The sequence below is a fragment of the Aotus nancymaae genome, unplaced genomic scaffold (genome assembly GCF_030222135.1).
Source record: "Aotus nancymaae isolate 86718 unplaced genomic scaffold, 86718_ANA_hifiasm-v0.15.2.pri h1tg000001l, whole genome shotgun sequence".
NCBI classification, from domain to species: Eukaryota; Metazoa; Chordata; class Mammalia; order Primates; family Aotidae; genus Aotus; species Aotus nancymaae.
The window spans coordinates 7,920,926-7,935,365 of NW_026988412.1; the positions used below are offsets into that span (position 1 = coordinate 7,920,926).

The window sequence follows — 14,440 nt, forward strand, 5'->3', positions numbered from 1 at the left end:
GGTCGAGGCTGCAGTGAGCCATGGTGGAGCCACTGCACTCCAGCCTGGGCGAAAGAGGGAGACCCCGTCTCAAAAAGGAAAAAAAAAGGAAAGGAAAGAAGAGTGGTAACCTTCCCATAACGCTGAGGTCGGACTGTGAGGAGCCCTCTCCCACCTGAGCTGTTAAGGGTCTGTGGAGGCCCTGCAGGCTGCACTCATACGTTGGAGGGAGAAATGGTCCCCACTTTGGATGGAAGCTCATGCCCTCAAGAGCTTCCAAAGGGCTCCACATCATACAGTCCACCCAGGAACTACCTTTCAGGGTGCACCACGCTCACCACAGTATCCGGGCGTGGGCATGTGACCACCTGTCACCTTCTTAGGCTATATGAGTTACTTTCTCTTGAGGGCTGCTCAGCTGGGGGGTCCTGAGCCTGCTGCGGCCACGGTCGCCACACCTGCGGAGCTCACCTCGGAAAGAAGCCAGCGTGGAGGAGAGCAGCTCTGAGAGAAGGGAAGGGACAGACTCCCCAGTAACCATCTGCAAACCTGGATTTAGACGTGCCTCAAGGCATCTACCCTTGGACTTTTCAATTGTATCAGGCAAAATAAGCCAAATAGGCATTTTTGCTTACTTCAGTTTCAGCTGGGATTGCGCCTTTTATAACAGAGTTCTAACGAATGACTCCTAATACTCATGGACTCACTCATCCAACAAGTACCGAGAGGGCTGGGGCGGGGTCAGGCCACGGCTTAGGCATCATTTTCCAATGACCATTAATGCTCATTGTTCAGAAATAAAGTAGCATTTGCCTTCCTTGCCATTAGCCCAGATTCTGCAACGGGGAGCAAGATCTTTTCTTTCTCTGCTCCTCGTGGTTGTCTTACATAAAGCCCTTCGATTACCATCCTTACCTTGATGGGTCTACAGGTGATAAATAACCAAATACATTTAGCAGTTCCTCGAACATTCGCCAAGCGCCATCTGTATGCAAGGCCTTGAGCTAAGTGCATGAACCCTTGGGACAATATCTTCCGCAGACGCCTCTCCCAGGGACAATGGAACCAGCCCATCGCAGGGCACACCACACAGTGTACTAGCCATAAGGCGGCATTCCCAAAGGCAGGGCTCACTTTTTCAGGGAACCAGGAAGGAAAGCGCAGTTCAACTTCATGGACTCTGGGTCTGGAGGTTCCTGCTACCTCCTGCTGGGGGAGCTGGGCCGAGGGTAGGAGACCCTGCCTGACCTTAGCTCCACCAATGATCAGCAGAGCGACCGTGGGCCAGTCACCTCCATTTTTTTAAAAAATAAAATCGGCGTTGAATTAGTTGACCTCATCCTTCTGGTTCCTTCCTACATTCTGTCTCTGTTCATTTACAGTCTCTAGATGGCACAAAATTCATACAGGTCCACAATCCCTAAGCTACCATTTTCATTTCCAGAAGACTCTGAAATCCAGAAATTCTTTTTGGGGGCGCAGGGCGGGGAGACTTACTTGGCAGCAAACCCTGGCCGGAACTGACATGATGCTATTTATAGTCTTTATTATCTCAGTTAGTGTGAATATTTATACACTCCACCACAGGAATATTAATGGGTTTACAGGGTGCTGAGCCAGGCCCCACTAGGAATGTTCTGTAATATACAAAAGAGGCATCACATTGCCCATTAAAAAATTTTTTTTTAATTCCCTAGGACTTCTGGCTTCAGCAATTCTAAGTAAGCTTTATGGATGAGTACAAAGATCACCATGCCTACAACCAAGACAAACTGCAACCATCGTGAAGAAGCCAGCTTGTCCAACCTCCACCTTTCTTGCCCCATGACTCTGTCTCCCAACCTTTGTGAACAGAATTGTCCCCTGTCTATAAAATCCTATCTAGGCTGGACATACTTGTCTGATAGTGGTTCTAGCTGGGACTATTTCTGGTTGCATTTTTCCTTCATGAAAATATTCTCTTCCCTTTTGGGGTCCTGTTCTCTGCAAAGGAACAGGAGCTGACGAAATAGAATAATTCATATAAAGAATGGACAAATGTATTAGTTCACCCTCCATAAACCAGACATCTGCATTTGTAACAGATGAATTTTTTTTTTCACTTTTTTTTTCTTTTGAGATGGAGTCTTTCTCTGTCACCCAGGCTGGAGAGAAGTGGTATGATCTCGGCTCACTGCAACCTCTGCCTCTCGGGTTCAAGCAATTCTCATGCCTAAGCCTCCCGAGTAGCTGGGATTATAGGCGCCTGCCACCATGCCGGCTAATTTTTCTATGTTTAGTAGAGGCCAGGCTTATCTCGAATTCCTGACCTCAGGTGATCTGCCCGCCTCAGCCTCCCAAAGTGCTAGGATTATAAGCGTGAGCCACTGTACCCAGCCCACTTTTTATTTTTAATTGTGGTAAAATACACGACTTAAATTTTTGCCACCTTAACTTTTTTTATTTTTATGTTTATTTTAGTGACAGGGTCTCACTTTGTCACCTTGGCTGGAGTGCAGTGGCCTGATTATAGCTCACTGCAGTCTCGAACTCCCGGGTTCAAGTAATCCTCATGCTTCAGCCTCATGAGTAGCTGGGACTACAGGCATGAGCCACCATGCTGGTTAATTTTTTAATTTTTTTGTAAGGATGGGGTCTTGCTATATTGCCCAGGCTGGTCTCAAACTCCTGGCCTCAAGTAATCCTCCTGCCTCTGCCTCCCAAAGCGTTGGGATTATAGGCATGAGCCACTGTCCCTGGACTATCTCCGTCATCTTTAAGTGTACAGTGCAGTCGTGTTCAATATATTCACGTTGTTGTGCCAATCTTCAGAACATTCTCATACCCAATAAACAACAAATCCCCATCTTCCCTCCTCCTAGCCCCTGACAAACATCATTCTGCTTTCTGTCTTTATGAAGCTGACTACTCTAGACGCCTCCTGGAAGTGGAATCACACAGGAGTTGCCTTTTGGTGACTGGCCTATTATACTAGGTGTGGTGTCCTCAAGGTGCATCCATGCGACAGGATTTCTCGCTCTCTCTCTCTCTCTGTCTCTCTTTTTAAAATGGACTTTTGCTCTGCCACCATGCTGGAATGCAATCACAGCTCACTGCAGATTTGAACTCCAGGGTCAAGTGATCCTCCATCCTCCTGCCTCAGCCTCCCGAGTAGCTGGGACTACAGATGTGCACCACCACGCTCAGCTAATTTTTAAAATTTTTTGTAGAGATCTGGTCTCCCTAAGCTGCCCTGGCTGGTCTTGAACTCCTGGCCTGAAGCAATCCTCCCTCCTTGATCTCTCAAAATATTTAGGATTACAGGCGTGAACCACTATGCCTGGCCAGGATTTTTCCTCTTTCCAAGGCTAAACAACATTCCGCTGTAAATACCATGTGTTGCTCCTCCATTCATCCGTCACGGGCACCTGGGTTGCTGCTACCTTTGGCTTTCCTGACTAATGCCACTGTAACTGTAGGGGCACGGTAACTACCTCTCGATGTACACCCCCTTGTGAGTTAAGCATTTTCATCCCACCTCTCTCTGCCATTATAACCCCACAGAGAAGGTGAAAGCAATGTCGTCTAGGGAGGGAGGAGTTTCCCCAGAAGAGAGGAAGGGAGAGTCTACCTTTTGCGCCCCATGGATTCTAGAAAGAGGAAGAAGGCTCACCTCAGTATCCACACCACCTTCCCAGGGAAGGTGGAAGAGAAAAGAAAGATGAATGTTCATGGGCACGGGGCTTGAACTTTCCTACCTGAACAAAAACCCAGAAGTGGGCAGACTCTTTAGATTCCAGAGCGTAGAGTCGGGAAGGTTGTTGGGCTGTGGGAATGGTGCACGGGACTTGGTGGCTTGCCTTCTGGGACGTGGCAGGAGATGACAACAATGGTCACTTCGGAAGTGTCGTGGGCAACAGGGTAGCAGCAGTAAACAGTGTCTGGGAAGATAAGCTTGAGGCAGTGCCCTTGGCTTTTGGCGACAAGAAGCCCAGGGCAAGATAGGGCAGAAGATGCTTTAAGGTCTGATGGGTGAACTGAAGCCTAGAGTCAGGATGAAGAACTCCCATGCATGGGCAACTATGGGCAAATGACCCAACCATGGGCAAATGACCAGGCCACAGGCTGCAGCAGTGGGTACTAAAGATAGCCCTAAAAAACAAAAAGGGCTGCTCACCCCTCCATGGCAGGGAGCAGATTCCAGAGGCCATATAAGCTCAGGCCATCGTCATCCTGCAGATTCCATGGGTATTCAAAATCCCCTCTTCCGCTGCCTTGAAGACACAACACCTGTCCCCACACACCCACCTGGCAGCCATCACCCTTTAAGAAGGACGGACAAGGGACAGAACAGTCCTAAGGAGAGCGCACCTCCCAGTGGGGACCCTTGAACACAGCCCAGAGAGAATCTGACTATTACATTGCAAGGGGACAGAGCGTAGTGGGTGCTGCTGGTGCCATGCCCCGGTCTCCTTGACCAGCGGGTGCACCCAGCTGCTACAGGTGTTTCAGGGAACCTCAACGCATGGTTGTGGCTTTCTCTGGACCGTCGCCTCTGCCGTGGAAGCTGCCACACCTGGAGACACCTCGGAGGTTGCAAGGCCCAGCCCTCTGCCTGAAGGCAGCTAATGGCCTGCAGATGTGGAAGCACAAAACCCTAACCCCCTTGTCTCAAGGTGGAGCCGACTCCCTGGTACCATCCCGGCTCCCGAGCCCCCAGGCGGTCAAGCAGAAGCTGAGTGCCCCTGGTCTGCACCTCTCAGCCCCTCCCCTGCTCTCTCCTGCTTCCTTCACCAGGTCAGGGGCACTGGAGCCCAGGTCTCAGGCTCTGCTTCCAGGGAACCCGACCTAACACGTGCACGGTTTGCTGCTGCTCTGTTCTTACCACGTTGTGTGGAGGTGCTTAAGAATAAAGAATTGTGTTTTCTTTACACAGGTGAGTGTGGTGAGAGTGAATCTGTAACTGACCCCGCTGTGTAGTTAAACAATCTTTTCAGGCAAAAATGACTCCCATGAGGGCTTTAACGGACCCTGGAGGGGGACCCCAGGGGAGGCCATGTCGGGGCAGGCGGTGGCTCCACACTGGCCTTTGCCTGCCGGCGAGTGGGAGGGTGCTGTGCTGATCTGTAACCCAGACCTCCCAGGAGGTTTTTTCTCTGTTCCCACCAGAGTAGGGTTGCCAGATTTAGGTAATAAAAATGTCAGCGGCCCAGTGAAATTTGAATTTCAGATAAACACTATATAACTTTTTAGTTTAAGCATGGCCCAAGTATTTCACAGACTGTACAGAAGAGGTTTTTTTATGTTTATTTGAAATGTAAATTTCACTGGGCATCCTGATGTCATCTGGTGCCCCCCGCCCCTGCCCCAGCTCCAACACTCCCACATAGCCTGACTCAGCAGAAGCCCCCAGATCTGCCCACACGCTACTGCCTGCCGGGGACGCTGCAAGGGTCCGAAGTTCTTCCCGCTGGGATTCCACTCCCGGCTGGCTCCGCCACCGTTAGGCCAGGCAGTTATTCTACCCTGCCTGGATCTGATGAAAGCCACAGACTGACGAGGTTTGAAGCTAAAGGGGAAACAGGATGATAATACACAGCATGGGAGATCACTGCAGCAGCCTGTCACTCAGAAGTCACCTCGGAGGCAAGCACTAGCGTGGATGTCAGCTTGTCCCTGCTCACGCGGAAAGAAGGTCTGGTGCCCGCCTGGGCTCACCCTGGGACTAGAAACAGAGTAAGCAAACGGGAGAACCAGAACCGAGTCGAGCTGGCAAGTGAGGTGGCTCACGGTGGCCGAGCACCTACTACGCGCCTGCTTCTGTATGGCCACTGCCACACATAGTCCTCAAAACGAATTCTGCAGCATTAGAGAATTGTTTCTATTTCAAGAGATGTGGAAACAGAGGCCCACAGAGGCAAAGGGGCCACCTAGCTATAAAAGGCAGTGATGAGCTATAGGCTAAGATCTGGGTGGTTCCAAAGCCCAGCTCTTCTCTCTCCAGGACAGGAGTCAGAAAAACAAGGACAGTTTTAGCAGATGCTGTCCCTGTCCTGCCCATGTCCCCCAAAGGCTCACGGTTCCCATGGTGGCTCTTTGCCCTGCAAGTGGGCAGAGCTGGAGACGGGACACCCTGGGAGCAGCCCCTGGCCAGGATGTGAGCAGGTGGGTAAGTAGCCAACCCCACACCCCTCAGGTGGGACAGCTCTGGGGCCTGTCCCACATTAGGTGACATCCAGACATCCCCAGTGGGAGGGAGCCCCCAGTGCTCATGGTGGTAACTGCTCAAGGCCACTTTCCCTTCCCTGCCTCACTTCCTCACTCTCTTCGTCATGGGACCAGCATCCCTTTCCATATCAACTACTTGCACTGCAATTAGATTCTCAGGTCAGTGACTGGGAAACCCAATCTAAGAGAGCAGCTCGTGCTTATCCAGGCTTACCAAGGCACAGTGCTAAGCTCCGCACCAAGATCATGTCATTTCATCCACCCACCCACCCTTGGGATGAGATAGGTTCTATGATTACCCCATTTCACAGATAAGATAAATTAACTGACCTATGGCATTGCCAGACCTCAAACTGAGTGGGCCTCAGCCTAATATCTGTGTTCTCAACCACTGAGGCATTAAGAAAGGCTTCCATTGAACTTCTGGGCAATCATTTTCTCTCCTTCTAGCTTTGGGGTGACTTCCTCTGCTTGGGTGCAAATATAAGCAGGGGATGCAGCAGTTGGCTGCCCAGCAACAAGGGGGCATCTTGTGTACAGGCGGAGCTGCGCAGCGGTGCGGCATTTTAAGTGTTGCCTTCATTCCACTCATAGGTTACTGAAGGCCGACATGTCTTGTATTTACCTCCTGTTCTTTGCCGGACAGAATGCCCCGCCCAAGATTTAACTTTCCTTGAATCCTCTGCTCTCACATTTTGTGTGTGTGTGTGTGTGTGTGTGTGTGTGTGTGTGTGTGTCCTGCCCTCGCCGGCTGGGCCTCAGCACGGGGGTTCTGAAGCCTCCTAAGAACCAAGGCAGCTGAGTCCCTCCAGCCCTCCAGGTCCACATGTCTCTGGCTGTGAGGGTGTGACTATGTGCATCTGTGAGTCTCCATTCAGAAATCGGCTCTAAGAGACTTGCCTGATCTTCCCAAATGCAAAGACCTACTTAAGACCCTTTCCAAAGAAAATCACTAGCCTTGCTGGCTCTGGCTTCAGAAAAGGGGTCTGAGCAAGAGTTCCATCTGTCGTATTTGTCTCCATTCAAAGCCAAATTATCAAGGTTGTAAAGAAAGGATTTCCCAGATTGTCATTGCTTTCAGTGATTGCATTATCACCTGAGCAGTATCTTGCAGAGACTTCAGATAGGAGTTTCAGTAATTTCTACACAGCTTTTGGTGTTTTATGGCATCAGAAGATAAGCTTGCCATTTGTAAATGTGCCCTTGGACAAAAGCATACACACATTCCTTTGGAGGGAAAGCATCTGTGCTTCCAGGCCTGAGCAGGATGGTGTTCTGCCTCTACTAAGGGTCAGTTTCAACTCTGGATTGTTGGGAAAGAGTTTAAGCTGGAAAAAAAGATCTCAGTTTCAATGACCTTCTTGAAATCAGCCACCCTTTGAGCATCAATTAAAAGTTCAAATCATGGGTTGCAAATGAAAAAGCCAGAGGGACCAGGCAAATTTAAAAAATAAAACAGTGAAGAAAACAGTGCAAGGCTGTGGATAAATAAGGACTAACATTGGACATCCACCAGGGAGGTCACAAAAATGCTGTGGACCATGTAGCTGACTGGGCTCCCACACCCCATCTAAAGGAGGTCCCCTGTTTCTGGAATGTGGGTCCCATGTGACCAGATCTTGTGAGTCTTTTCAAGAGAAGCCCAACATTTAGATTTGTCCGTACCAGTAGCCAATTTTTAAATGTTGGGAAGTCATTCAAATATTTATAATGCTATGTGGACCCAACAAAACAAAGCCATACCACAGTTTGCCTCTCCTGCCATAGACCTTCCTTCAAGAAAAATGCCCCCTTGCACATATAAATACAATTTGACATCATATTTCAGGCTTTTGTGGATCAGAGATCTCAGGTTACCAGCCTCTGTAGTCAAGGGTTTGTTTGTTGGTTTGTTTTTGTTTTGAGATGCATCACTCTGTCACCCAGGCTGGAGGGCAGTGGCATGATCTCAGTTCACTGCAACCTCCACGTCCTGGGTTCAAATGAGTCTCCTGACTCAGCCTCCTGAGTAGCTGGGATTACAGGCATGTACCACAGCACCTGCCTAATGCTTTTCATTATTATTATTATTATTTTTAGTAGAGACAGGGTTTTGCCATGTTGACCAAGCTGGTCTCAAACTCCTGACCTCAAGTCATCTACCTGCCTCAGCCTCCCAAAGTGCTGGGATTACAGGTGTGAGCCACCATACTCAGCCGTAGTCCAGTTTTGATTCTTAGGAAACAATCTTGGCTGGGGTGGGCTCAGTGGTACACGCCAGTAATCCCAGCACTTTGGGAGGCCAAAGTGGGCAGATCAGCTGAGGTCAGGAGTTTGAGACCAGCCTGACTAACATGATGAAACCCCATCTCTACTAAATACAAAAAAAACAGCTGGGCGTGGTGGCACATGCCTGTAATCCCAGCTTCTCGGGAAGCTGAGTCAGGAGAATAGCTTGAACCTGGGAGGCAGAAGTTGCAGTGAGCCAAGATCATGCCATTGCACTCCAGCCTGGACAACAAGAGCAAAACTCAGACTCAAAAAAAAAAAAAAAAATGAGTCAGGTGGTTCTCATCTTGAACCTTGGATGTGGTTTCCCTGGGACATGTTCTGACCTGCCCCGTGAAGAACGTCTACAAACAGGGACTGCCATTCTGCTGTACTTCCACCTTCCTACTCAGGGGCCACACGCTACTCCCAGCATCTTCCCTGAGATCCCTGCTGGGATTTTCATCTCAAAGGCATCTCCTGGTGAAGGTTTGATTTCCAGTGCTTGCAAACCCATCTGAAAGTGCCAAAATGTAGTCCCTGGTCTCTTCCCACTGCATGGCCCTTGAGTGTTGGTGGCATTTAGATGTTGGTCAGTTACGTCTGGGGTCCTGGCTCTTCTCTAGACCTTTCGATATGCATATTCCACCCTGCCCACAGCATCTACTTTCCTGCATGGACTTTGGATAGTCACCTGGAAATGACCAAAGACACACGTATGCCATCCCTTCTCCTTTGCAGAGAAGACTTGAGAGAGCCCTTTGCACTGATCTGCACTCTGAGCCACTGCCATCTGCTCATTGAATGCTACCCCTCTCTTAGTGGCAGTGAGGAGGCAGGAGGAACCGCTGTGCAGCCGGCTGGACCTGCGTTTGATCATGGCTTTGTCCTTTACTTGGTGGATCGTTCCCACCTCTCCATTCCCACCATCACATAAGGATCCACTACCACGGATGGGCTGGGTGTCTTGTTAATTCACAGACACCTTATTTAATCCTCGTAACAAAGCTATGCTGTGGGAACATATCTGAGCCCCATTTGCCAGATGAGGAAATGGAGACTTAGACAGTTTAGTAGCATGCCCAAGATTATATACTTGGCCAGGATAAGAGCCAGAGCTTAAATCCTTCGTGTTTAGCTCATACCTGTGACTTCAGCCAACTAACCAACAGCTACTTTTCTCTTCTTGATCTATATGGATCATGATCATCCCTGAGCTGGATCACTGAGTGGCTTAGAATGAGCTCATATGAAATGCCCAGACTAATGAGGGTCTCAAAGGTAATGTCGCTTTAACTATCACCCTCACATCAGCACGCCCCAGCTCTGACCCACCATTTCTCCCTGGATTTAAAGTGTGTACTTGGCTCCAGGGACCTTCCTTTCCCTTCACCCTTCAGCCTGTCACTCTTGGTGTCCGTCTGTGCTGACTCTGGATTTGATCAACCTTCGAGCCCCTTCAACCTCATCAATGCCACCACTTGCCAGTTGGGTGGCTTTTTCCTAAGTACAGACCCATGTGGCTTTCTGCACCTCTCAATAGTTCCCTCAGGCATGCAGCAGTGAGGGGCATGTCCCAGGCAGGACTCGGGCACTCTGGGTGCCCATGGGCCCTCACAGGAGTAGTGCCACAGAGGACCACAAACCCTTATCCAGGGATACATGGGAGAAAGGAAAACACACCCTGTCCAGCCCAGCCCCCAGCCGAGTAACCCTCACTGACACAATGTGGAACTGAGTTCTGCTCACATTCCAGACCCAGAGAATTGGGACAAATCACAAATCTTTGCTGTTCTAGGCCGCTGTACTCATGTTATTTTGTCAAACAGCAGAAATTCCTGGGGCCGTGACTGCCTTTCCTCCTCACTGAAGTGGGGGCTGTTCTGCAGGGTGTTCACGTGCCCTGGGCACCGTGCTGAGCACTTTCTGTCTGTCAGGTGCTGTTCCAGACACAGAGCTGGAATGGGAGAGGACAGATCGCATCCCTGCTCTGGTGAAACTGGTATTCTTACCCAGGGAGAGGGCAGTAGACAAGAAAACCCACAAACATGATAACTTCAGAGACATAAGGAGAAATTGGAGTGGGGCTGGGGGCACTATTCGATAAAATAGGGACGGTCTTTCTAAAGACATGCACTTGATCCAAGGCCCTCCTGTTGAACAAGGGCAAACCATAAAATGATCAGAGGAAAAAGTGATACCAGCAGAGAGAACAGCAAATGCAAAAATCGAGAAGTGCAGGAGGTCTGGGAGTGAAGGCAGAGGGAAGGAGAAAGCCAGGGGAGGGGAATGAGATCAGAGATGAAGTCACAAAAGTCAGCAGGGCCCAGAGTGGCAGCGTCCAGCACACCAGCCACCGGCCACCCACGGCTGTGTAATCTAAGCTGCCATTTAAACAAGTGCAGCTCCTCAGTCCCACTGGCTGCATTCCAAGTGCCCAGTGGCCTTGTGTGGCTCGTGGCTATCATATTGTACAACACAGAGATAGAATATTCCCATGACAGAAGAAAGTTCTGTTGGCTGAGATGGCTATAGAATAAATCAGAAGCAGGTCAGAACCAGAGTTCAAGGTCAGACCATGTGCTCTTGGGCTTAGTACTCCATTAAGTTTCTGGAGGTTCTAGTTCTCCCTGGGGTTAAATGAGGCTCTTCCAGCCCAACAGTGAGTCCAAATTATCCACAGCAAGAAGCCAAGTCCACAGACAGTTGCATACAGGTCTTATCCAAGGAGCATCAGCAAGGCCTCACCCATGGAAACTGGCAGCAGAGGTCTGTGTAACTGACTTCTTTGCAACCTCATTTAAATTGCCAATTGGGGCTCCCTGTTGTGAAAAAAGAACAGAGCGTGGCTACTATTTCAGGGCACCACGCAGAAGGGAGAGTACCACAATTAGCCGAAGCTGCTTTCGATTAGCAGATTTTCTTCCTCTGTGCATAACATCTGCTGTGTATAGACGTTGCTCCATCTCGTCCCGTCAGAGCGAGGGGCAAGGCCAGCAAACCAAGCAGGCCCACAGGGAGTTCAGCATCTGTCAGGACAGTGTCCAGGAGGAGCTGGAAATAGCCACCGTGGAGCTTGGCACATCGATGGCAGTTTGTCTTACGGAAAAGATAAGAAAGGAAAGTGCTTCCTCGCACAAGCTGGGAGGCGGCAGATGGAGACATAAGTTTTCCTTGGGATTAGCAAGACCTGCTTTGTCATTTAGTATTTGTGGCATCTCTACAAGTACCTGAACCTCTGGGGCGGTTACCTAACCATGCTTATCTGAGAAACATGGCGATGGCACCCACCTCGTGGAGTTGGGGAGGAGTAAGTGAAATCATCTCTAGAAACACTCGGCATGCAGTAGGCACTCCATAAATGGTGGCTGAATCATAACCTTGATGGGAGAGAGCCAGGTGAACAAGAGAGATGGGCACAGAGACGTCTGATCAGCACTCAGGCCTGGCTCCTCCATTTGTTCAGTCAACACAGGTTAACTCTGCAAATTGGCTCTGGAGCCTCGGAAAACTCCCTCAACCAGCCTGGGTTTCTCTTTCCTACCTGGGGCCAGCAGCTGATCTCTATGGTTCCTTCTAGCTCTCCCTGCCTAATAGAAAGTTTGCAGCCCCTTTAAAGGCGTGACCATCTGGGTTCAATCGCAGATGGTGGGCAAACTATTAAGACCCAGAATCCTACAATCATGGATTTGGGAACAGCCTGTAAAGATCTCTTGGTCCAGCTCCCAACTGATCACAAGAATCCTGTTCCTTTCTATGCTGACCGAAGAGCCCTGGCCTGCATACTCTCGCTGCCTTGCAAAGCAGCCCATTCTCTTTTCAGAGAGCTCTAATTTTGGAGACGGTCGATAGCGAGTGAATGCATGTTCCAGGTTAATGTCTCTCTTTAATGTGGAGCCCAGCATAGAACAGTCTTCAGTTTCCATGTCTGTAGAATGAACCTGAGAACACCTACTTCACAGAGGTCAGAATTAAGAGCAATAACGGCCAGGCGCAGTGGCTCACGCCTGTAATCCCAGCACTTTGGGAAGCCGAGGTGGTAGGATCATGAGGCTAAGAGATCAAGACCATCCTGACCAACATGGCAAAACCCCGTCACTAGTAAAAATACAAAAATTAGCAGGGTGTGGCGGCGCACACCTGTAGTACCACCTACTCAGGAGGCTGAGGCAGGAGAATCGCTTGAACCCCAGAGGCGGAGGTTGCAGTGAGCCTAGATTGCACCACTGCACTCCAGCCTGGCAACAGAGTGAGATTCTGTCTCAAAAAAAAAAAAGAGAGAAAAAAGAAAAATAAAAGCCAGCAATCACGCAGGTGGAGGGTCTGGCACAGAAAGTGCAGCGTTTGCTCCCTTTCTTCTCTCCAAATTGAACCTGCTGCAGGTCGGGGACCACAGGTTGCTCTCACGCTGTCCCCTCTACTGTTTTTTTTTTTTCCTTTTCCAGTGACGCCTAAGATGGGCTAAAATGTTCTTACCATGCTTGGTGAACCACTGGCATCTTGGACTTGTGTGTGAAGCAGAGGTTAGCTTCAGCCCATCACATTTAAGACTAAGGAGGGCTGGCAAAGCCTAAGGGTAAGAGATTTCTCTTATCACCCACCCCCACCTCTCTTTCTACCTTACAGTCAGGGTGAGCCAGGAGCCTTCTCAAAATCAAAGGGTCCCTACAGAAGCCACTCCTGTGTGAGAGAAGGGATGTTGCTACAGTTGTGTGGACGTGTTGGCACTCAGAGATGGTGAATGGACCATGGACAGACCGCGGGGAAACAGGAATGAGCTGTGGTGGGGAGGTGGCTGTGCCTCCTGGGGCCCAGAGTGGGTCCCCACTATTTGATGTAGAAGGCCTTGGGCCTCAAAGCACCCTCGACCGAGTGCGGGTGGCCCAGCATCCTCTTTGAGAGCTGGCTGTAGCCTCTGTCCCCGCCCCCTCCATCTTAGATTTTGCCCACTTTCCTGGTGTCCTAATCCATCTACTCATTTCCCGTCACCATCCCAAAGCTCTCTTACTGTCCCAAAGGAAAGGAACCAATTATATATATACCGGAGGGTCACCAGGAGGTAGATTTAAAAACACCCAAAGTAGGAAGGCCTTTTACAGAAAGCAAGGGCCATCGTACACATTCTGGATGGGAGGTGGCTGCACAGTGGCTGCGCCAGCTACCTCTGCTCTTGCTGCTATGTGGTGTGTCATTTGGCCAATGGCTGTCCCTACCTCAATTAGGGCTAGAAGTGATGCTCCAGTGAATTTGCTATCTGAGAGCCTGGCCTCTCTGCCCTGTCTATTAAGAACACAGGTGACCTTTGCTCAGGGAGCTGGTGCAGGTGGTAAGCCGAGTCTTAGGGGAAACTAGAGTACCACCTCCCGCAGATGGTGACCCAGCAGGACGCTTGGAATGGGTGTGTCCATCAGGTGAGTCAGCTTTCCTAGGAAGAGTCTGGGGCTTGTCCCGGCAAACCCCCGGCCACCAGTTTGGCCCATCTAAACCTGTGTGAGAATGAGATCCCAAAGTGCTAAGCCAGCCAGCTATTGGCTGTATCTCCTTCCATGCTGCTTGGGGCAGTTCTGAATACTCACCAGGTGCTCCTGATAAGCCAGTGGCGGCCGGCAGTTCGTCCTAGTTACCTTGGCTCTGGAACTGCAGGCCAGAGGCTGAACTTATGTCCTAGGCCCATGGGGCAAATCAGTCTCAAGATCCTGAATGGACTACATTGTGATGTCACGCCACAGGTTGGGGGTGGGAACAAGAAGGGCTGCTGTGGCTGCTGGCATCAGGGCACAGGGCAGAGCAGGAGCAAGAAGAGCCTCTCCAGAAGAAATGAGCCTGTCTAGGTGCTGTTCTCAGCTGGGGTTGCTGGAAGGAGTGAGGGGTGTCTGCTGTACGGAGCACATCAGCCTGGAAGACTGCTTATGGATCCATCTGCTGCCACTTGCTGCCATATTCCTATTCTCACCTGGCCTGGGTCAGTTCAGTTAAACCAAGCACATCCTTCATAGTTTTCCCCCAC

General features: G+C 50.1%; 1 protein-coding gene across 1 annotated transcript in view; it reads right to left on the reverse strand.

Annotated features, from left to right (window-relative positions):
* Positions 1-14,097, reverse strand: part of BANF2 (BANF family member 2) — a 34,359-nt gene extending 20,262 nt beyond the window's left edge. Inside the window, exon 1 of the mRNA XM_012475206.2 lies at positions 14,010-14,097. The gene's annotated coding sequence lies outside the window, so the exon portion shown is untranslated. The remainder of the gene's footprint in view (positions 1-14,009) is intronic.
* Positions 14,098-14,440: the final 343 nt, after the last annotated feature.